This window comes from Protopterus annectens, chromosome 10.part0 (genome assembly GCF_019279795.1).
Source record: "Protopterus annectens isolate FY-2018-M chromosome 10.part0, PAN1.0, whole genome shotgun sequence".
In the NCBI taxonomy this organism is placed as follows: domain Eukaryota; kingdom Metazoa; phylum Chordata; order Ceratodontiformes; family Protopteridae; genus Protopterus; species Protopterus annectens.
Genome location: NC_056744.1, coordinates 1,635,587,480 through 1,635,612,095, shown reverse-complemented (window position 1 = coordinate 1,635,612,095; position 24,616 = coordinate 1,635,587,480). Strand labels below are relative to the sequence as shown.

General features: G+C 43.8%; 1 protein-coding gene across 1 annotated transcript in view; it reads right to left on the bottom strand.

Moving 5' to 3' along the window:
* Positions 1–24,616, bottom strand: part of LOC122813822 (beta-2-microglobulin-like) — a 229,721-nt gene that overhangs the window by 24,267 nt on the left and 180,838 nt on the right. The gene's annotated exons all lie outside the window — the stretch shown is intronic.

The window sequence follows — 24,616 nt, the reverse complement described above, 5'->3', positions numbered from 1 at the left end:
AGAGGAACCATAGTGATTGAAGCGGGCCCAGAACTTAAGGTTTGAAGGATAAGTCTTGCTGGGACTTCGTTGTTTTGGCAAATTTGTCTGACTTGAGTCCTGATACTTTATAGCCTTCCTGGAGGAAGAGAATTCCCAAAACAGTATTTAAATGAGCACCAATGAAATCTAGTTGCAGAGAAGGCTGCAGGTTGGACTTTTCAAAATGTTTTTTAATGCCTAGAGATGTGCAAACATTCATGATGTAATCTCTTGCCTGTTCCAAGAGATGCCTGGTGGCAGCGGTGAGGAGCCAGCCATCGAGGTACTGGAAGACTTGAAAACCTTGCAGTCTGAGGTGAGCTGCAACTACTGCCAGGCATTTGGTGAACACCCTGGGGGCTGTGGTGAGACCAAAGGGCAGTGTTCTGAACTGGAAATGGCTGGCTCCTAGCCAGAAGCGTAGACACCTCCTGGAGCTTTTTTCCATTTTTATGTGATAATAAGCATCTTGGAGGTCTACAGAGCACATCAGTTGCCTTTTTCCAAAAAAAGGAAATATGGATTGTACCGAGACCATCTGGAATTTGGTTTGTTGAACTACCTTGTTGAATTGGTTGAGATCTAAAATGGGTCTCCAGTTCCCGGTTTTTGGGCACTAAAGAATCTTGAGTAAACCCCGGATCCCATTTGGTCTGGTGGGACTTTTTGGATGACTTTTTTTGAATTTCTAAGACTGCTGCTTCCCTTTAATTGGGAGGAACATCTGGGATGCAGATAGTGGAATTTGGTAGCATCTGGATATTATTCCCTGTACCCATTTGTCCAACGTTTTAATCGCCAGGCCAGTAGGTGCAGGGATAATCACCCCCCCCCCCCAACTGCCTCCAGAGGAAGCCAATCGGGCACACTTTCAGGGATGCTGATGGGAAGTTCCAGAGAAAGATTCTCTGGACCCCTGATTCTGCGGTCTACTTCTATCCCTAGGGTAGTGTCTTCCATTGCTTCCTCCTCTGCCCCGGGGGAAGTCTTTACCTCGTGATTCTTGGAAAGCATAAAACGCATTTCCCAAATTTATCAAACATCCTAGACTCCTTGTTAAGAGGATGGATAGTAGGACTCTCTTCAACGAGTTCCCTCTTTGGTGGCAGCTGCTATCACCATGGCATCGACTAATTACCTTAGACCAATGTGGTTCCTCCTTAGGTGCTGATAATACCTGGTCAGGTCTCTTGGGGATTGGCTCTATGGAGTCGGATATCTTCCACGCCTGCTGAGCAATCAGTTTGACAAGATGGTCAGTGGGCAGAGAGATCCAAGACATGGAGGGTAAGGCACGAAAAGCCCCCAGGTATACGGATTCCTCCAAGGAAGGCTGGGTTGATGGATGACCAGCCACTCCTCTACTTTAGGATTTCCATGATGTCCCCAAAGGAAATATCATCGGGGGGGGGGGGGGGGGAACCTTCCCCTTCATCGAAGTCAGTATCTTCAGTGCAAGTCTCTTCTGGGGAGTCCAGGTGCTTTGCAGCGACTTCCTAGGGGGATGCTCCAGGGAAGTTTCCGAAGAGGAGACCACTAAGGTGGTAGTCACCTAGAACTTTTGTGCCCTCTGTCCAGAGGGTGAGACTAATGGTAGCTCAGGTCAAGAGGAAGAAGAGATTTCCCGACAAGGATGGCAGAACCAAAATAGACTCCTTTGGAAATGGGGTAACACCCCGCACAGAGGAGACGGCCTCAGGGAACAGGAGCCTGGGTCAACACTACAAGGGCCAAGGCACCAAGAGGCATAGATGGCTCTGAAGGGAACGAAAAGGTACCAAGCATCTCGGACCTGACCAGAGTCTCAACCCTGGGAGGTCTAGTGCTAAAAGCTCAGAGATAATCAAGATGGTTCTCAGAAATGAAGACAAAAAGCTACTGGAACCGAGCCAGTCGGAGCTGGGAGAGACAGGATTGAAGGTCCCAAGGGCTCATAAGACAGACAGTTTCGACGCCAGACTGGCTCAGAAGTGAAGGTCATCCCATCGCCAAAAGTAGCTTATCCACTAGTCTCACACTATCAGCTTCTAACAGACTCTTAGCAGACCGCACAGATGCAGTGGAGGGAGGTCTGGGTGGACTCACTTCCACAAATGGGATATCTCTGAAAGGGTCCACAGAAGGGGAATAGGAAGTTATTGGGGGAGTGCAGGCAGTCCCAGTAGCTTAGGTACCGGTTGATCCGTTGGTACTGATGTACAGGCTGTCTGCTCCAAAGTTAATTTAGTCGGTGCAGACCGGTCCTCCGGTGCCAATCAACTCTTTGGTACAGAGGAAATTTATTTTTCTACTGGGTTCCAAAGACCTTGGAACCGAGGATGACCTTTCCTTTGATCCATGGAAAGACTCTGAAGTACCAGTTTTCTCCTTAGAACCAGAGATGGCGTCGTCACATGGTGATTTCAGAAGCCCTTTCAATACTAAAATTTATTTTTTCTCCAAGGTTCAGGTATAGAACCTGTGACAAAATTGCACAATTCTCTTGTAGGTGAATCCTGCCTAAACAGTACATGCACAGGGTATGTCCATCTGAACTGGGCATTTTACCCTCACATTTACTACACCTTTTGAATCCTGAGGTGCCCTTGGAAGGTTGAGGGAGAAAGTGTTTTTTGGTCTGCCATAAATCGACAGTAAAGGAAAGGAGCAGAAAGATTATTTTAAGGATAGAAAGGGAAGATGAAAGAAATAAAAAAAATAATACCAGCTGTGGTATTAAGAAATACCTCATCGGTATTAAAGGAAGAGAAGGTTTACCAGTGATGGTAAAAGGACAGATTACCAACAGTAACAGGAAGGAAGATGGAAGGCTAATTAGTAAGGAGGAGGAACAGGTACTAAGAATACAGGAAACTGAGAAACCAGGAGAATTTCTAAGAAGAGTTTGAAAAATTGAAAAAAAAACAATTAACTAGCCAAAACTCGAGAGAAGTAACAAACACATCTGGTCTGTGAAGTGGCAAACAAAGATCTGGGGTAATCTCTGTGAGGAGCATTATGGGTAGTGCCTAGCTCGACAGTTTGGAGAGCTCGAGCTGAAAGATATGTCAGAGTCTGTTCCAAACCCACTGTTACGGATTAGATGAACATCAGATCAAATGTTTGAATTTGGACTCTGTGAATTTTATATTAAAATAAGACAAACAGTTTAGTTCCTTGACTGATATAAGGCACTCCCAAGGAGTTATCCACTCGTGTTGAGAGGAGGACATGCAAGTTGTTTCCCCAAAGTGGTACACTGGCATGGAATCCTTGTCCAACAGCAGGGCATTGTTGTCTGGTAGTCTTCTTAATGGCTGCTACACCAACAGTATAGCCAACTATTAGAGTTTGTACCAAACAACTCCAAATCGCCACAATTCCAGATCATCTCATCTGATCTCCTAGAAATTGGTGCCACAACATCAGACTCTCTCCAACTCTTCTGAAGAGGCAAGCAAAGTACAGCTGTGTACACTTACCATAAATGTAGATGTTAAGAGTGCATTCACTGTTGCAGGCATCACATTTGGGTTATCTGCTTGCAGTAGCCCTCAGTCGGCCCGATTATCAAAGTTTTGGGTCCTGTGTCAGCTGCTGTCGCACACACAAGGTTATTACACACACACACACACACACACACACACATTATATTTAAATACACCAAAAAGCTTTTAAGCATAGTAAAGGAGAGTAAAGGTATGGCCAAAAGAAGTCAGGGAGCTGGAGGGAGGGTAACCAGGACTGCAACAGTAAATACACTCTAACATCTAAATTTATGGTAAGTGTACACAATTGTGCTATGTTCCTCGTGTTTCACTGTTGCAGTCATCACATTTGGGTAGATTCCCAAAGCTAAGGATGGGAGGAGGAATTTAGATAGCATTAGGACCAGCTATAAGGCCCTGCAAGACTGCAGTGGCAAAGCCAGCTCTGGATTTAGAGAAAACTGGCAAATGGTAATGCTTGGTGAAAGTATCTACAGAAATCCAGGTAGCAGCTTCTAGGATGTCCCTGGTAGGGACACCTCTGAGAAAGGCTGTAGAGGTAGATGCAGCCCTGGTTGAATGGGGTCTAATCCCATGTGGGAAAGGTTTTCCATGGTGCTTATAGCAGAAATGAATGCAATAGCCTATTCATTTAGAAATGGTTTGCTTTGAAATAGCCTTCCCCTCTGCCCCTGCAGCAAATGCCACCAGCAGCCCTGGTTGAATGGGGTCTAATCCCATGTGGGAAAGGTTTTCCATGGTGCTTATAGCAGAAATGAATGCAATAGCCTATTCATTTAGAAATGGTTTGCTTTGAAATAGCCTTCCCCTCTGCCCCTGCAGCAAATGCCACCAGCAGTTGTTCAGATTTCTTTTGAGGTTTGGTCCTGTGCAAATAAAGTCTAAGCTGTCTGTGCACATCTAAGGAGTGCAGTATCCGTTCCCCTTTGTTCTGTGGATTAGAGAAGAAGGTTGACAAACGAATGGACTGATTGAGCCACACTGGATACCACTTTGGGCATGAAGGAGGGATTGGTCCTGAGGGACACCCTGTCCGCATGAAAGATGAAAGGCTCCACTGCCATAACGGCCTACATGTAGTTCAGATACCCTTTCTTGCTGAAGGCTGTTTTCCAAGAAAGAAATTTTAACTCTGCACTTGCAGCTGGCTCAAAAGCAGGAAGAGTGATTTTTTCCAATACAAAGTTAAGGTCCCAGGCTGGAGTTGGAGCTCTCCTGGGTGGTCTTAGGTTTTTGGCCCCACTGAGGAACTGCTTGAGCAGTGCATGAGAGAAGAGGGGTGGTTCTCTGTACTAATGAGCCGAAATGGCTGAGGCGTGAATTTTGATGGAGGAAAAAGAAAGGCTCTTGTGAAGCATCTCAGATAAGTACTGAAGAATCGGAGGTAAATTGGGCGCTGCTGTGCCCATCCCTTAAGTTTGGTTCCAGGCAGAGAATCTTTTCCATTTTTCAGCATAAGATTTTCTAGTACTAGGCCTCCTTGCCTCCAAAATGACATCAAACACTTGTTTGCTGAGGGATGGTAATGGAGAGATTAGGAAATTAGCCAGGCTGCCAGGGCCGGGGTTTGAAGCAGAGGGTGCAGAATCTGGCTCTCCTGCTGTGACAGCTGGGTAGGGGGGGGGTCTGAAGCAGGTGCCATGGAGCCAGCAGTGACCAGCTGCACAAGATGGGGTACCAGTGTTGGCGTGGCCAGTCTGGTGCAATCAGTATCGTCCTTTGTTTGTCCTGTTTGATCTTTAGTAGTACTTTGGCAAGGAGAGGCAGAGGAGGAAAGGCATAAACTGATAGATTCCAGATGAAGGACAGAGCATCCACTTTCCAAGCTTGTTTGTGGGGAATCCCTGTGCAGAATTTGTCCAATTGGTAGTTCAGGGAGGAGGCAAACAGGTCTATATCTGGACACCCCCATCTTTGGTTCCAGTTTCCACTAATGTGGGTCCATGAGATTTCTGCAGAGTTAGTCTGCCAGTGTATTTGCTTTTCCTGGCAGGAACTGAGCCTGCAGATGCACTTGGCAGCTCAAGGCTGTGTTCCACAGAGCCATGGCTAGTCTGCAGAGGGGGTAAGAGTGGGTACTCCCTGCTTATGTACCACATAATAGTGGCATTGTCAGTCCTTACCATTAATTGTCCTGGAAGAATGTGGTCCTTGAAGGCTGTCAGAGCATTCTGTACAACTAACATTTCTTTTTGATTGATATGTTGGTGCATTTGACTTGGGTTCCATTTGCCCTGAATGCACTTCCCTGCCAGGTGAGCCCCCCATGCATAGTCTGATTGCATCTGTTAGGGTTTGGGCGGCAGGGTGTAGAGTGACTGGTAGTCCCTTGTTTTGGTGGCAGGCCTCTGCCCACCAAAGGAACTCTAGCTGTAGGCAAGGTATGATGGGGATCTGCTTCTAGATCCTGAGAATGTTGACACCATAGGCTTTTTAGATACCATTGTAGTTTCCTCATATGCAGTATTGCATATGGAATTAGTAGAATGCAGGAGGCCATGAACCCCAAGGCTTGCAGTATTTGCCTTGCAGACAGCAGGGTCTTTGTGGCCATTAGTTTGAAGTAAGCTGTCAAATTAATTTGTTTCTCTGGCATGAGGAAATCCATCTGGGAAGTTGTGTTCAAGCTTGCTCCCAGGAAAATAATTTGTTGACAGGGTACCAGATGTGATTTCTTTTCATTTATGGTGTACCCCAGACAAGTTAACGCTTTCTGCCTGAATTAGACAATCGTCCAGGTATGGGTATACTTGAATATTTCTTTGCCTGCAAAATGCAATGACTGGAGCTAGGTACTTTGTGAATAGCCTGGGCGCAGCAGATAAGCCAAAGGGCAGTGCACAGAACTGATATGTATGTAGCCTGCTTTGAAGCGTAGGTATCTTCTGCAAGATTCCCTGATTGGGATGTGCAGGTAGGCTTCTTTTAAATCCAGTGTTGCCAACCAGGCATCTTTGCCTAGCATAGGAAGCAACTGACGAAGAGTTAGCATTTTGAATTTTGGAATCCCCAAAAAGGTGTTTAATATAGAAAGGTCCAGGACAGGATGCCAGGAGTTGTCTTTGCTGGGTACTGGGAAAAGTCTTGAATAGAAGCCTTGTCTCTTTTCCTCTTCTGCTACAGTTTGAATAGCCTTTATGCTTGAGAGAGTACTTGCTTTTGGAGCCTCTGCCCACTGATTTGGGGGTAGATCCGGCCAACCGTTTGGGGTTGGTAATGTGTGGTAGTGAAATCTGTATCCTTGGGAAACAATTTAAAACCCATTTGTCCTGGGTAATGAGCTCCCAGTGTTTTGCCTGCAGAGCAATCTTTCCCCCTAAAGGAGCAGCCAGTTGAGAAGTGCTTGGAAGTTTTAAGGTTAAATCATGGAGACAGTTTACCATAGGGTGGAGTCTTACTACTCCCGGATTTGGAAGTGGCAGCCCCTCACTGCTTAGTCCTGTGCATACCCTGGGACTGAAGCCTGGGTGTTCTGCTGGTTCTGGGTTTGGATTGAGAAGGCCTGAAGAGGCAGGAAAAGACCAATTCTTAGACGGCCAATACCTACTAAATCCTGGAGGTTGTACTTTTAGGAAATCTTTAACAGTTTGCATAGATTTAGCTTTTTCCTCCACTTTAAGAACTTCTGTTTTGTTACCAAACAGGCAGTCCTGATTTAAGGGAGCATCCAGCAATTTAGCTTTAACATGATCTGGCAAAGATTTCTCCTTTTAAGTACAGACCCAGTGACAGCAGCCCTGCAAGATGCCTCTAGTGAATCAAAACCACATTGCAAAGTATGCTTTCCAACCTGTTCAACAGAATGCATTAAATCCTGTAAATCCTTATTGTCAGCACAGTCAGGAACCCTCATCGTTTTCTGTTTAAGCAATCCAATAATATGCTGCTGATACTTAACATATGAAGCTGGCAGTTTAAAGGCCCTAATGGCCAAAGTTGCAGAAGTGTATACTTTTGGAGTCTATCAGAGTGTGTAGGATTTTTGGCAGTAGTAGCCTTGATGCCCTTGGGTCCCTGTGAAATGGTCTCAGGATCCGCAGTAGGATTTTTAAAAAGGAACCTGTGACCGTCAGGAACCCTGTAATATCTATCAGGCTTTCTGGGAGCAGGAGGTAAAGAATCAGGGGCCAAGCTAGATTCAGAAAAGGCATCATCAACAATGTCTAGTACAGGAGGGATAGCTAAAGGCCTGTGCTGGGGCAGGAGTAAGAAATCTCTAAGCCTCTTTTTAGAATCAGAGTAATCCTGGTTTTCCCAGCGAAAGTGCTCCCTAAGAGTATGCAGGGTTTCACCAAAAGAGAAATCCTCGGGGGGGGGGGGGGCAGAGGGAATAGAGTCCTCTGCATCAGAATCCTCATAGGTAGGCAAGGGTAAATCCTGGTCCTCAGAGGAAACAAGACATTTCAGAATCCTGGTCAGAAGTATCATAAGCAAATTCAGTCCTAGATCTCTTAGAGGGGGAAGGTTGGCTTCCCCTGATTAAAGTAATAAGATCTTTAGCCATTCTTATCCATTTTTTAGGCATAGAGGCCTGACCATACGGCCTGGGCATCTGTTTTCTAGGCATAGGTAGAGTTTTAGGCCTTGAAGAAGACAGCGTCGGTTTTATATGCAAGCCAGTAGGCCTGAATACACCCTCAGAAGCCGGTGCCTGCATAGCAGCTCCGGACCCATCCAAAGTGAGACATCTGCAGGATCCACAGTTGAAGCATCTTGCGGCATACCGGACTGGGTCTCAGTAGAGGCCTGCGAATCTGAAGTAGCGGGTATCAGGGGCTGCGAAAGCGCCTCACTTAGTACCGGCGAACTGGTGACTGGCTTAGAAGCATCATCGGCCGCTTTGGACCTCGGCGGCCTGTCTCTGTCTTTATCTTTGCATTTTTTCAGAATCTCGGTAGTCGGATGGCTTACCGAAGACTCATCTGGATAACTGAACAGAGTAACAAAATATTCAGAAGCGTAAATATACGGACGACGAATAGTTTGTTGTTTAAATAAAGCACAAAACTGACAGCAAGGTACGTCGTGGTCAGGGCCTAGGCAAGAATACAGTACGAATGAAAATCTTTGTGAGGCATTTGTTTCCACAAGAATTACAATTATCGACTTTTACTGACATCGGATTAGAGCAAGAAAAAGTTTCCCCAACAGGGTACTTAGCTTTAGTTGAAGACTTCGGTTCTGAAACTCAAAAACAAAAATTTCAGGAGTCGGCCGACCAGCACTTGCGAACTGCTTCTGCTTCGGGCACCGCACAGCAAGAAAGACTGATGTAATGGCGTTGGCTGCATGCTTTATACCCCTGACTACCTGATGTCACGGAAGATGAGACGGCAACCGACGCAGGACCCAAGACTTTTATAATCAGGCCAACTGAGGGCTACTACAAGCAGATAACCCAAATGTGATGACTGCAACAGTGAAACACGAAGAACATCCATCTTATCAACATGGGGATCCAGTCAGGAGGATGTCAGGGTTACTGTTAAGTCTCCTGCAATATCCCCTGTGGAGATTTAGTGGGGTCTTTAAGCAATTTCCTCTCTTCACTCACCAATTTTATGGTCTTTCCTAGCATGGGATCACCTGTTAGGGACCGTGAGGCACTTATTGAATCTCTATCTTTGTCTGGAGTGGAGATTCTAACAGGGCTTCCTCTCACAGACATTCCCCTCCTCCTTCATTTCAAGAGGGGGCTCTGAAGAGGAGGAAAAAACGGATTCAGAGCAAAACACTTTATAACAACCTTGTTGGCATGCCCAGTGTCTGACTTTCACGGACTTTTTTTTTTTTTTTTTTACTGGAGGGCCTAGTATCCTCAACCTTGTTCTCGCTAATACAGCGCCTTCTTGCATTCCTCCTTGTATCACACTGTTCCTTGTTTAAATCTGTGACCTAGCCCTTTAAAACTGGTGGTACTTTCCCTGTAAATACCTCTGTGTTCAGAGACTTGGCCAACCTTCTACAACTACTCAATGACCGAAGGAAATTCAACTGTAATCCTCCAATGACAAACCCCATAGTTAAAGCCTCCACATATAGCCCCAATTTCTACTCCCACTTAAGAGTTCTACTGATAAGGCAGCTCCAATCAGCACTAAATATACACACCTATAGTGTAATACTTAAAATCAATAAATTATATAAGAGAGGAAGACATTGCTTAATGCTTACAACAGGTCACATCTTACCCATCTTAAGAGAACTCAAGTTAGAACGAGATTAAGGTTGTCATTAGGAATTTTAAAGCTGAATATGAAATTACAATGACAACCATATCCTTCTTTAACCATGCTATTTTAGGAAGTTAAGAAATAACACCCAAAAGTGCTTTGAGCTACTAACCAGAGGCGGGCAATTAATGGTCGGTCCCCCCGTGGCGATCCCTGGAGGAGGCTGGGGATACCATTTAGGGGGTAAGCCAACAAGGGTAAGTGTGTGGTGGGCATGGCTGAGCTGCCCCACAGGTGAGGCAATACACCACGTGTCCATTGCACAACTGCCCCTCAAGAGTCACCATGTTGCCACACTGGGAGGTGGTAGTGGTGGACAAGGCAGAACAAAAAAACAACCCTGGCGGAATGCTGATGGTCAAGACCATCTCATATGCATGCAGGTTCCACAACTAGGCTCAGTTAGCATCTGAGAAAGTCCCGGGGAATTAGCAGCAGCTGATATGGACATTGGGTACTAACTCAGAAAGATGTTGTACAATGCAGGGACCAAAGAAAATTAAAACAATGCTCTGAGCTTATTCAAAACAATACTCTTCTTTTAGACTCCCAAGAAATAAATATCCTCGCTGAAAAATTCAGTATACATGGTATACCACACAGTTTGGCAGATGCCTCGGTCCCAGCTTCCCCCTAAAATCGCTACAGAGCAAGTCCTGTCAGCCCTTTCAAAAAGCCAAGAACACCATATCCACACACCCAGATAACATACCAGGTTGTATGACTCAGTTCCAGATAAGGCCTAGCCAAACACAGACAAACCTCTTTGACCTAAACCCCTCCGAGTTAAATTACAGATGCCTGGAAAACAGCTATCATAACTACATGCGTTTAGACAATAAAACACCGGACTCACAGCAGTCTGGTTTGGTAAACGACAACTCATTTTCTCCTTAATCTCATTAACCGCTTCAAAGTCAATGAAATGGTGGATAGAGGTCATGTAGTACACACTGCATAATTTATTCAAATCAGTCTTTTTTTTGACCAAGTTATTCCTACTACTACTACTGACCTGACCAAAGTCTTTGATACTACTGCCCATGCAGTATTACTGATTAGTTAGACCATGTATTGTGCAGTGGAAAACTAACAAGTGAACCAACAAAACAAACTTAGTAAGATTGTTAGGACCTTTCCTGCTCAGCATTTACTTCTCACACCACCATGCCCAAACCCTAGCCTATGTCAATCTAAATCTGCAAATGACTGCCATCTGGGTGTCGGTTTTGATCATCCAATAAAAACACTCAATTGCTGCAGCAAAGGCTAACAATAAAGTCTCAACACAAAAAGCAGTACAGTTCAGTTTGGTAAACAAAATATTTCTACATCCTACCACACAAATGAAATATCCCTTCAAACCAACAATGTCATCAGAGGTCTAGGCACCTTTGTTCATAACAATCTTCTGACCATCACAGCACTGCAACTGTTAGGAAATCTTTATCTGGCCAACACGCAAGGGCATCTCCTCTAGATCTGAAGAAATTTAATTTCCCCTATTATTCATATCTCATAAAATATTTTATTGACTATAATGCCCCTTTGATGTGTACCTACCAAAAATAATATCACTTGAGAGACCTCAAGAGATCCATTACTAAAAAGACTACTGGCCTCAAGTCCCTTAGTTATCCTGGCAAACTCCTCTCCTTGCATCCAGTCTCCTAAAGACTCAATGATAATTGGAACCTTTCATGCCATGAAAAACCCTACCCTTCTTGATCTTACATATTTGCAGGAAAAAAAAAATGTTCCCCAAGCGGACACACAAAACTCAAATGATCACTGACAAATTAATAAAACACTAATATGTTAAGACTTGCAGCCCAATCCATTCCTAAAATCTAGAATAAACTTGCATTTACAGAGTAATACCTTTACCGCCTCCAAGGTTAAGCTGTACAAATGGATTTATAGCCACAAATTCTCCCTGGATCATGTTTAGCTCTCCCCAAGATAGGAGGAAACTAATTAACTACAGGCTTGGTGGCTATACGCTTAATTATTAACCATGTATAACCAGAAGTTAAATTTACAGAAATATGAACATTAGGCAGTTTAGCCAACTATGCTACTTCAACAGGTTAAGTAGCAACACCCAAGATGGTCCTGGGGCACAAAGGGACAAAGCACCAACTATAGCCCAATCAACCCAGGTTTAAACGATTTTAAACTACAATTTAAAGTTTGAAGGACTGTCCTTTAGTTTGAGAAATACAACAATAATCAGATATTCATAAAGCAAGGCAACTGTTGGCAATTACTGGGAATGCTCAAAAAAAGTCACTGTAATTGTGACCTTACAACCCAGACTATCAAATAACAAAATACAAAGTGACTGCCTAATATTTAAAGTTTTCTATGGTGCTAGCACATTTCCCTTAATCACCCCAGTGGGTGTAAAGTTGTACCTCTCAACCTCAGAGAAAGAAATCTGGACAAAAGTCATTAAAAAATTGGGGGTCGGGGCGCAAAGGAACAAAAATAGGGACAATTTTTAAATCTTGCTTTTATAAATTAGAAGTTATGTACCTACCATAACGTTCCATGTTAGTTGTCTTCTTCTCGCCTTCTTTCTTGCTGGATGGGTTCGGAGCCGAACCTCGGCTCAGACTCGGCCACTCTAAAAACTCGAGAGCTAGTTCCACCGGCTCGAGGCTCCCCTATATCCCACAATGCTAGGCGGTAACTCCTCAGATCTCGTTTGTAAGCTAGGCCCAGCTAGGAAAGTCCCACAATATGGAAGAAAAAGGGATAACCCACCTCTATAGGCTGACTAAAAGGTGTCCTAAACCTGACTGAGGAAACAGATATATAAATATATATATATATATATATATATATATATATATATATATATATATATATATATACTTATATAGAGGTGGTAGAAAGGATAAAGGTCACAAAACAAACTCCTCTAGGTCTGTCCAGGCTAGGGGGAAGGAGGGTGGGACGCAAGAAAGAAGGCAAGAAGAAGACAACTAACATGGAACGTTATGGTAGGTACATAACTTCTAAATGTTAAGTTGTCTATCTCGCCTTCATTCTTGCTGGATGGGACCGCGTCCCTAGCACCTTGTCCCGGGTGGCCTATCGGAACAGACTCTTGAGTACAGTGGAACCAAAGTTGGCTCGGTCTCTACAGACTAAGTCCAACTTATAATGGGAAATGAAGGTATGGGGAGAAACCCAAGTAGCTGCTGCACAAATCGAATCAATAGGCAGTCTGTCTTGGAAAGCTATAGATGTAGCTAAAGCTCTAGTTGAGAATGAGCTCTAGGTTTGGTTGGCAACCGTTGATGTCTGATCTCATACACAAAGGTAATCAATGAAGTAAGCCATCTAGAAAGAGATACCTTAGAAACTGGAAGGCCCATTTTGCCTTCTGCATAGGAAAAACAGTTGATCAGACTTCCTAAATTGTTTGGTCCTGTCTAAATAGTACCCAAGTTGGCGATTAACGTCTAACCAATGTAATTTTTGTTTCGATCTGTTCGAATAGTTAGGAAAGAACACAGGAAGATCAATGGTTTGATTCAAATTTGCCAGTGAAGCTACCTTAGGCAAAAAGGAGGGGTTGGTACGTAAGGACACGCTATCCTTATGAAACAAAAGATAAGGGGATCGAGTACACAGAGCATGAATTTCAGAGACTCTTCTGGCTGAAGTAATAGCTACCAAAAAGAGTGTTTTCCAGGATAGCAATTTCATTGAGCATGAAGCCACAGGTTCAAAGGGGGGGGGATCAAGGATGTCAGAACCAAGTTGAGATCCCATAGAGGAGGAGGATCCCTGATAGGTGGTTTGAGGAGAAAAACTCCCTTTAAAAAGGCTTTGCAAAGTTTGTGAGACATAATGGAAGACTCTGATACTCCAACATGAAAATTAGATACAGCTGCCAATTGAACCTTGATGGTAGAAGGAGACGAACCCGAGTGGAAAAGTTCGGCTAGAAAATCTAGAACTGATTGAATGGAAGCAGTGAAAGGATCTATATCCTTTGAATGCGCCCAAAAGGAAAAACGTTTCCACTTACTAAGATAAATCCTCCGAGTGGAAGATTTATGAGAGGCTATTAAAATATCTCGAACTGAGTGAGATATTAGAGGAAGCCTGGTTAGAGTTGGAATTGGAGAAACCATGCTGTGAGGTTCAGAGAAGGGAGGGAGTGGTGCAACTGACCCGACTGATGGGTCAAGAGGTCTGGAACTGGGTCCAGATGCCAGGGTTGCTCCAACAGATAACGGTGAAGAAATGGGAACCAAACCTGTCGAGGCCAGTAAGGGGCAATGAGGATCATGGAGGCTTTCTGAGCGATTGCTTTCTGTATTAGTTGAGATATCAGTGGAAAGGGAGGAAAGGCATACAGAAGTCCCCAGGGCCAATCGTGGACTAGAGCGTCTCTGCTGGGATGGCCTGGTTGGGGAAAGAGGGTGAAATAATCGTCGCACTTGCTGTTTTGGGGAGTAGCGAAAAGGTCGCAGCAAGGACGGCCCCACTTTCGAAAAACCTTGTCCAACACTGAATTCTTCAGAGACCACTCGTGAGGCATGAGAATAGCTCTGCTCAATTTGTCCGCAATCACACTGGACTTCCCGGGAATGTGCGTTGCTAACAGAAACCGCTGAGAAGAAATCGCCCATTGCCACAGTCCGAGTGCCTCTCGACATAGGGGGTAGGGTCTGGTTCCGCCTTGTTTGTTGATGTACCACACCACAGACATATTGTCTGTCTGAATTACTAGTTCCTTTGGGAAGAGAGTCTTGTAGGGCTTGCAACGCTAGAAGCACTGCTCTCATCTCTAGGACATTTATGTGCAAGTGGCATTCGAAAGGTTGCCATATGCCCTGGACCGTCCTGCCCTGGTAATGCCCCCCCACCCGATCAGGGAGGAGTCCGTTGTCAGTGTAGCAACTGGGGGGGGGGGGACAAAGGGTCTTCCTAGGAAGAGTTGGGGGGATGAGATCCACCAAGAAAGATGATTCCTGCACGATTGTGTTATCACAATGGAATGGGATGTACGACCATTGTGTGAAGAGCATCCATTGTAAGATTCTCATGTGGAATCTTGCTAAAGGAAGAAGAGGGATAGCGGCCGCCATTATCCCTAAGACCTTCAGGACCAATCTGACTTTTTTTGCTTTGTAAAACCAGAGAGACTTGTCTGTGTATGTCTGCTATTCTCTGCTCTGTGAGTCTGGCTGACATGCTGACGGTGTCTAGATTTGTGCCTATAAAGGTAAGAACATGACAAGGCGACAAGACAGACTTTTCGTAATTTATTGAAAAGCCTAATGTTTGGCATGTGTGAAAGGTATAGTCTCTGGCAAGAAGCAGAAGATGCTTGGTGGGGGCTGTAAGGAGCCAGTCGTACGGAAACACTTGGAATCCTTGATGTCTCAGATGAGAGGCGACCACTGCCATGCATTTGGTAAACACTCGGGGGGGCTGTAGTGAGTCCAAAGGGCAGGGCCCTGAATTGAAAATGACTAGTTCCCAGCCTGAAGCGGCGGAATCTCCTGGAGCGTCGGCACATTTTGATGTGGTAGTACGCATCCTGGAGATCTATAGAGCACATCCAGTTGTCCCGCCCCAAAAGGGGTAGAATGGACTGCAGCGTGACCATCCAAAATTTTGTTTTCTTGACAGACTTGTTCAAGTTGCTGAGATCCAAAATGGGTCTCCAGTCCCCTGTTTTCTTTGGAACCGAAAAGAATTTGGAGTAAATTCCGGACCCTTGTTGGTCTGCTGGAACTGGTTGAATGGCTCTTTTTTCAAGCAGCTTTGATATTTCTAGCGCTGCTTGCTCCCTTTAACTGGGTGGAACGTCTGGAAGGGATTTTTTTTGATTGTTTTGGAATGCGAAAGAATGGGATTGTATAGCCTTCGGAAATGATAGACTGTACCCACTTGTCTTGAGTTAGGGATTGCCAGGCTTCCGGGTACAGAGATAATCTTCCCCTGACTGCCTCCGAAGGTGGACAGTCGGGCAACACCTCAGGGATGCTGAAAGGGCTTGTCGGAGAAGGTTTCTCGACTGCCCTGATTCTGCGGGCCCCCTCTGCCTCTAGGGCGGCGTCTACCATTATTGTTCCCCCCTCTGCCTCTAGAGGGGAACCGACTCTGTGCGTCAGGCAAGGCTCCTTGAGATTGTTTGCGGAACCACATCTTTCCCCTCTTCTGGCCTTTGGGGTAAGGTCTAAAAGGAGTAGAAAAACGGACTCCCATGGCAGAGAGAGTCTTGGCACCTAGTCAGGGTTTCCTTCACTTGAGGACCAAAGAGGGATGATCCATCAAACGGGGAGTTAGTGAAGGACGCCTTGAAAGGGTCCGCAAAATTACATAGCCGCATCCAGGCGTGCTGACGCAAGGCCACACCTGTATCTGCCGCTCTACTCGCTCCATCCGCCGCATACGAAAGGAGGCGCATGGAGGAGTTAACTATTGAGTTGAGGGTAGCTAGCTGAGAGTTCATCCTATCCTGAAAACCTGCAGCTGATGGATCCTTTAACATTTCACTCGCTTCCTTGATCAAATCTCTCTGGAGACGAGTGAAATGACACAGGTAGTTCAGCGAGCACATAGAAAAGGTCGCTGATGAGAACATCCGCTTCCCGTACCTGTCCATAGTCCTAGACTCCTTGTTAGGAGGATGGACAGGCACTGAAGGATCTGCTAGCTACTTCTTGGTGGCTGCAGCCACCACCATAGCATCCACAGAGACGCCTTTGGTCAAAAATTCTTTGTCCTTGGGGGCAGTAATAAACTTTGAAGGTCTCCTGGGAGTGGGGTCCACAGAGTCAGGAGCCGTCCAGGCCTTCTTTGCCACCACCTGCATAAGTGGGTCAAAGGGAGGGGACACCCAGGAGGTGGAAGGGCGAGAGCCAAACGCCTCAAGATACACCGATTCATCCTCTGAAGGGTTGAGGGCTGGCCAATTCCCCCTCTGTTTTAAGATCTCGAGGATGTCTGCAAAAGAGACATCTTCAGAGGGGGAACGAGGGGAACCTTCAGAATCCTCTAAATCAGTGTCGGAAGTGACAGACTCAGGGGAGTCGATGTGCTTCCTCTTGCACTGCCTCTTCCTAGGTGGCTCTCCTTCCGGGTCAGGAGAGGCCTCGGAAGAGGAGGAGATCCCCACTGGGGATACTTGAGGAGCTGGCTCTCTGCGATCCGGGATGAGGGAGTGAGCAGAAATCACCGGAGGCACCGTGGAGGGAGGGGCAGATGGAACCGACTGTGGGGTTGAACAAGGTTCTAACACGCTCCTCATGACCTCGAAGGCACCCCTGTCAGGCAGAGCCGGAGGTCTCCGCTCCGAAAAGCTGAAAACCTCCCCCGGCATTGACAGTGATGGCTCCGAGGCCGATGTCGGAGCCAAACTCACCAGCGCCGAAGCACCGAGAGGGAGAGCGGGGTCGGACAAGAGTCCGATGCCACTCGCCCCCTCAGAGCCGACGAGCGAAATCCAGCACAGAGATTCCTCCAAGGAAGAAATTGGAGCAGACGACGGTACCGAAGGCAACGGTATCAGTTCCGACGCAGCCACAGTCTCGGGTCCGAGCCGCCCCGGCTCCGAACTCAAAGGAGTCGGAGGAGGAATATTCTGAGTGATAGGATTAGTGTTGAGTCTGGCTTTGAAGCATCTGGGCCAGTGCCTCGGACTTAAGAAGTCGACTCACTACCCTCTGAAGGTCATGATCAGAAAGCCTCGATGACCTAGAGGAGTGAGATCTATGGCTCCGTTCAGACAGCAATGGAGATGCTGGAGTGACCGGGACCTTTTTCTGGAGGTCGGTTCCGACAATCTGATCGGAGCCGACTCACCAGTGTCTGCCTCGGCTCCGGCCAGAGCCGAGGAAATAGCCGGTACAAGAGTTCGAGAATAATCGGCTCCGGCCGGAGCCGATGTTCGAACAGCCTTCGAAGCCCCAGAAGACTACTCCGATACCGGATGGTCTGGTAGGCTTCGAGGGTTTCCCCGAAGACGGAGTTGGGGGACCCTCAGGCTTCAATAAGCCCCTTAGAATGAGCTTATTTTTACGCTCCTGCAGGACTCTAGGGCTGAAGCCATGGCAAACAGCACGAGTCCTGCAGGTGCAAAAGTCCCAGGCAGTACACACAAGAAGTGTGACCGTCTGTCAGAGACATCTTCTGACAGCACGAGTCACACTTCTTAAAGCCTGAGACCTTTGATTCCTTAGACATGTCTAAGAAGAAAAAGTGTAACACACAATCACACACACACCGATTACACTTATTAGAAATTAAATTACATTTAAATTAAAAGTAGTTTAGAAAATTAAATCCCTATAAACACAGTCACTCCAACTACTAGGAAGGGAGGGACTGGGCCTAAGGCCCAAGGGAAGAACTCTAGTGAGTTTTAGGGAAAAAAAGTGGATTTTTGACTGGGAATGGAGGAAACTACTCACTGTATAAAACTATGAAGAAAACTAACTTAAAAGGGGAAATTATCTAAGAAATTAACTAGTTTTTTTAAAACTAACCTGACGAGCCGGTTGAAACGCACCTCGATCGCTATAGCGGCAAACGAGATCTGAGGAGTTACCGCCTAGCATTGTGGGATATAGGGGAGCCTCGAGCCAGTGGAACTAGCTCTCGAGCTTTTAGAGTGGCAGAGTCGGAGCCGAGGTTCGGCTCCGAACCCATCCAGCAAGAATGAAGGCGAGATAGACAACTTAACATCTTAAAGTTTATAGAATATAGGCTTTCCATTAGTATAATTTTTCTGAAGGGTATGAACTAAAATGCCCATCATTTTCTTATTTATATCCTCAATAATTTGCCAATCATTAGCCAGAAAACCAAAAATTTATGAGGAACAGACCAAATCTGGACATTTTGCGAAAATCTGGAAGTTGAAAGGTATGCCTAAAGTTACCAGCTATATTCAACACAATTTGAAGTTGATGCCTGCATTAATTCAATACTTACAGAAATATAGTTCTACTCAGGTTCCTTGTATGGAAACTGAATACTATAAAAACAAGTTCTGTTTACCTTTTCTCAGTACGAATTCATCACATACTCTTAGAGGAGCTCATACCAGAAACAAAGTCCCACATTGTATAGCTTTCTAAATTCATGCCAACGCTCAGCTGTTTCACTTTTCAGTTTGTCATGCATATTCACAAACAAAATCACACACACACACAAAGCAAACTTTTTTCTTCCTCTTATGTACATTACACAAAAAAAAATGTTCTAATATTGAACAACTGGAAGATTGGGTTTTCTCCACCAAACAACTGGAAGCTTTAGAGACCTCTTTCCAGAGGCCAAGCACCTAAATGCTGGTAGACGAGAACAACTAGCTAGAAGAGTACAACCACAAGAAAAGAAGTTGGTAGGAAAACAGTACAACTTTCATCAGGTTTACCTATAATATGCTCAGAAACATTAGCCTTTAAAAACAAACTTTTAATAGTATTTTCTATAAATCTGCAATACAGTAATTTTTAAAATTAATTTCAAATTTGGCAGTTCACTTTTTGAAATATAATTTGTTTGGGCAGCTCCAAGATAAACATTTAAACAAATTACAGCTTGACTGTGTGTATAGCTGAAACGTCATTTTAAATTCATATACGTTAACATTTATAGGGTTTACCTATACTCTACACCTTTATATGCTAATATTTTTTCAGATGCAGAGATACAACACTACGTTTTATTAAAGCTGTAACAAGAGAAGTTGGTACCCTGGATAATACACCATTTAGCAACTCTTGTGTTGTCTATTAGCAATGACAATACAACAACTTGCATGTCAAAAAATCAAATATACAGCCAGGATAACAGCCTAACACAGACCTGCCCTGCTAGAAATCCAGATAACTGCTATGCATCAATACTGTAATCAATATATGGTAATGTACTTCAAGAGGGCAGATCTAGCATGTGTGTGTGTGTGTGTGTGTGTGGGGGGGGGGGGGTGCATGTGTGACGTTTTACTAAAATTAAACAACTATAATATATTTCTAATAAATATATCCTTGGGGAGGGTGAAACCCATAAAACAATCAAATGACATTTATCAAGTGGATTTGACTAGTAACAAGTACAGCGGATTCTCATACCTAAAAATGTGTACTTGCACAGTGGTTTAATCCTTTCACTGATTTAGAATGTGCAGAAACCATCTGCATGCAGCATCTCTGTATGTTTGCTGTTTGGAATTTTAATTACTCTATACTTCTTTGAGAAACATTTTGAAGGGAGTTTTGTCATTTTAATGTATTGTATTTTGTACAAACTGGTATGGTTTAAAAAATGCAGAGCAAAATTAAGAAGTTAAAAAGTCTTCATCTGATGAATTGGAAGACTCAAATAAAATAAAACAAAAAAAAAAAACAATAAGGAAAAAGTGAAAAGGATTCTGACATGACATCATGGAAAGGGTCAATGAAAAGACCGAACTGCACGAGGAATGCTTATTAGCTCTATTTTATATGTCCAAATGTACAGAAAGCTGAACATCTTTCCAGCTGTTAAAAAGTTAACAGAAATAACAGTGAATGCTTGGTTGGGTTTATGGAATAGGTGCCAAAGTTATTCGTAATGCTGTACTCAGTAACATGCAAGATAATGATACGTGCAGACAGCTATGCAACTAGTGTAAATATGTACATAATGCCAGTAAGCTTGCATATATTGCAGTGATTTGTGTAAATAAAGCTCAAGTAAAAGCACGACTAGAGCAGTTATTGAATTGCAAATGTTGGCTATAATATATATTTTGGTTTTAAACTAATATTTTCTTAATACCTTGGTTAAGCTATCATACAGAGTCACAACCAAAACTGAGAGCACACATTGCTACTGCACCATTGGAGTCGGTCAGTTAACACATCCGATGGCTGAAGTAGCAGATGCACACATTATTACACATTATTCTCTTCTCAAACCCTCATTGTCCTGTGAAGTATCATAACTGCCAAGAAGAGTGCCCAAAGCAGCGTCTTTTTTTTTTTTTAAATCATTAGTAGAATATGGGTCTACACCACTAAACCACTAGGTTCTTACACAGAAATTTACATTGCGGCCAAATCTTTTAAAATCGCTTCTTTATTAGAAGCGACTAAATCATCTTTCAATGAAAACTTAAAAAGGATATGTTCAGTAATGTTTTTAAAGTGTTATGTAGTATGTTTTCTTTAAAAGCCCAGGTTGTTTTCTGGTGTGTTATCAGTGAAATCTAAGAAGCACACCGCTGTTGTTTCTGTATGCACTTTACCCTTTACCGACAGCGTGTTGCTTATGTCATTCTTTTTCCTGGCAGCAAATGCTGTCAGATAATGGGTTGCATTGTCTTTAGTACAACCACTAGCATTCTGTCTTCAGTGTTGGCGCTAACAACTGTAGTAGTCAGATTAAAGACAGAAGAAGCAGAAGAGTGGAGTCAGTGGGCTGATTTCCATTTCTATTTCTGTACTATATAACATTTTAAAACGTCACTGAACATATCCGATCAGTAGCACGAACCCCAATGCCCCATGAAAAATGGTTATGATAATAACGAAGTACCAAAAAATGTACTGAAATAACTAAGAGAATGCCTGCCACAGTTTGGGGTTCTTGCAATTTAATATGTTTGGCATGTGTAATCATGGTTGCGGACAAGGAATTAGTCGATTTCTACAAGTATTACAATAAACATTTACTGGTGGAACCTTCATCCCTAGAACTGGTACGATGACCAGACCAATAAAGATGCAATCCGCTCTGTTTAGGCCAGGCCTCATCCCTTTATTTTCTGATGGAACAAGAGGCAGTAGTACAAGCTTTTTTTCTATCCTTCTCCTTTGCAAAAAGAGCCTGGGATAGAAGGTTTGGCGGTCAAGGAAGCTATCAAAGCCTGATCCACCAGCGTAACAATAATAAAAATAAAATGTATTAAAATACAACTAACTCTACCAAAGGTGGACACCCAACGTCAAAGTCATCCAGGTATAAAGTTGTTATTCTCCAAAAGAACAAGGAGGGACTTTTTTTTTCTGCAACAGTGCCTGTAACCAGCAGTTACCCCTACCCCATGACTACAGGCAACCGACAGATGCCACTATTGCTGCAAGTTGAGAGGATTTATTCCTTTTCTCTCTCTCACACTGATGAATCAATGACTGCAAGGCTAGCCTGCAGACATCTGTAGGTTTCCACAATCATGCCAAATACAGCTACGTGGCAAAGCTGCTTAATAAACTGACTGAATATCATCCTCCTCTAAGCAGTTTGCTGCTCCATCCAAACACTGCCAAGTTTCAGTACTGCAGCGGAATGGAGCCATGTTCTTTTCCAATTAATGGGTGAACCAACGTCAGCCACTCCTACCGTTACCCAGGCCAACTCCTCCAGTGCTTGGTTTGAGGTTGTGGCTTCATCCCTCTCAGCCACAGAGCTGAGAGAATAAGCAGCACATGACTTGGGCACGTGTCCAACCCTTCATCTACACACATCTGTAACCCCCCCCCCCCCGCATTTTCCCTTAGAAACAGGAAAAATCAATGTGAGGAGACTGGAAGAAAGCTAGTACCCACGGATTTACTGGAAGGTAGAGGAAGGGTTAGCGACTGTGCAACCATGAAGGGAAATGGCTTTTTCAGAATCAATAGTATTTCAAGTGCCATTCTGACAATGATCTTCATGGCCCAATTACCCAACGCAACCAGCATGCTCACCTCCAAAACTCCCATACAGGCAGTGAGGTGCCAGAGACCTCATCACAGCAAGTGGTTACCTTTCTATAAACTGGGGAAGCAGCCCATGGATTAGCAACCTGACAGGTTCCCTCACTCAACATTTCAAACCTGGGTCTCTGTTACTAGAGACTGCTCCTTTGTGATATCTGAAACAATAAGCATTTTAAACTTTTCTGTTACAGTTGCTCTTCTAATGTCTTCATTTGCCTAGGAAATTCAGGAGAAGCAAGTGGGAGACAGAAGTAGTAGATGAACAGGAGTTGATGATGGAGACCTACCTAGCAGAAGAAAAACAGCTTGCAAATTTCTAGCTCTCCAAACTAAAAAAAAAAGTTGTTTTGTTAAGTCACATATTCCTCATTAAAGTTGTGGTTCTACCCTAAAAAATACTTAAGACAATAATAACCACACCTTCATGGTATACTTCACTAGGGACATTTAAACAGAAATCCAGACAAAACATGTAATTGTTAAAAATCACAGAATTACTCAAATACAGAATAAATTCTTCAAATGCTTTCACATCTTGGCCTGGAGAAACAACCAAATTTATCAAGTTTTCAGAGTAACCATTCAAAGCAGTGGCATAAAATAAAATGATCTCATTCTTGCATGTTCTTCATAGCTGGGTTAATTCTAATAGAAGCAATCTCGCACACAAGTCAAAATACTAAGAGAGAGCTGGACAAAGAATGATATCTGCCCTCTGCTTATTTCACATAAGTAAATGGATTCCTGCAGCATTGCCCTTTATGTACATCAATGCTTTCATATCACAAGCTGGGCTAACTTTTGCCCAGAAAATATCAATTTTCCCAAATTTGTACAAAATCTATCCCTCCTACAAGCTAAACATTTGTCTGTAAAGGTTCTGGGCAACAGTGAGCAAAACACATGGGCATCTTATATTTTTTTTGTTGTTGCTCCATCTGTATACCAAGCTATCGGTTTCAGCATCAGACCAGTGCCTAGGTTTGTTCCTAATGTATACTGTACTCTGTTACTACTCTTACAAAACTGCATAGCTTTCCTACATCCAGATTCAAAAGTAGAAGGCAAACAAATGCACACGCATGCAAAAACAGGCATGCAGAATATCCGCTTTCAAGGCTAACAAATATTACGTAAAATATAATTTATTATTAAACTAGTCAGCAGTGCAGTTAAGTAGAACACAAACTGTGTTCAGACTATGAGCATGACTTGGAGCATGTACGGATGCAGAATAAAACCTACAGGACTGTAAAGATAATAGCCATAAATGCCAACTGAAATTTCATGGGTCAGGCTCAAATGATCTACAATGCCTTTCTGTTTCACCTTAAAATATTAAGGTCACAAAGGAAGGTAGCAGGAGAAGGTAAAACCAAAAACAGCAGATGCTGGAAGTTTAAGCATACACATGATGAGCAGTATTTGCACACAATTAAGTTTTATAGAGCTATGAATGTTTTGCTTTAAGTCCAAATAAATATCCTAACAAGACTTGCATACTAATCAGTGTTTTGTTACATAGACAAAATGGGTATAAATAACTGTGGCAACACCGCTGCTTTAAACTCTGAATACAGGTCACCTCAAAATAACCTACTGGAAGAGAAACTAGCACCACACATCTGTGGAGAGGATTAGCAATATTTTACTGGTCAATATAGTAAAACACTTCTGGTCACTCACCAAAAAGTTTTCAGTTTTTGCCAGAACTTCAAATCAATCCCTATTTATAAAACACTCATAAGATCATAGGTAAGTAACTAGGCTAGCTGCCCTTGCAAGGCCATTTTAAGCCTAGCCAGTTTCTCTTTTCTTTTTGTGCTCAAATTAACCCATCCCATTTGGTTATAGATTGGCCTTGCCTATCCCATGGTCGACAGATGCATATTTGAGAATGAGAATAACTGGGACCATACCATACATAATTTGAGGGGACTCATGCATGGGATAAATCATTTAGGAGCTGCCTGTGTCCATTAGTAGTACAGCAGACAGTCCTGGGGTAAATTTTCTGTTTTCATCCAAGATCTAAGTTTTGCTTTAATATTAACAGGGCTGAACTTTGTCCTCAACATACCTCTGATTTCAAAGCTGCATGCAAGTAGATTGATGGAAACTTCATGTTAATACATTAAACCTAAACTTAAAA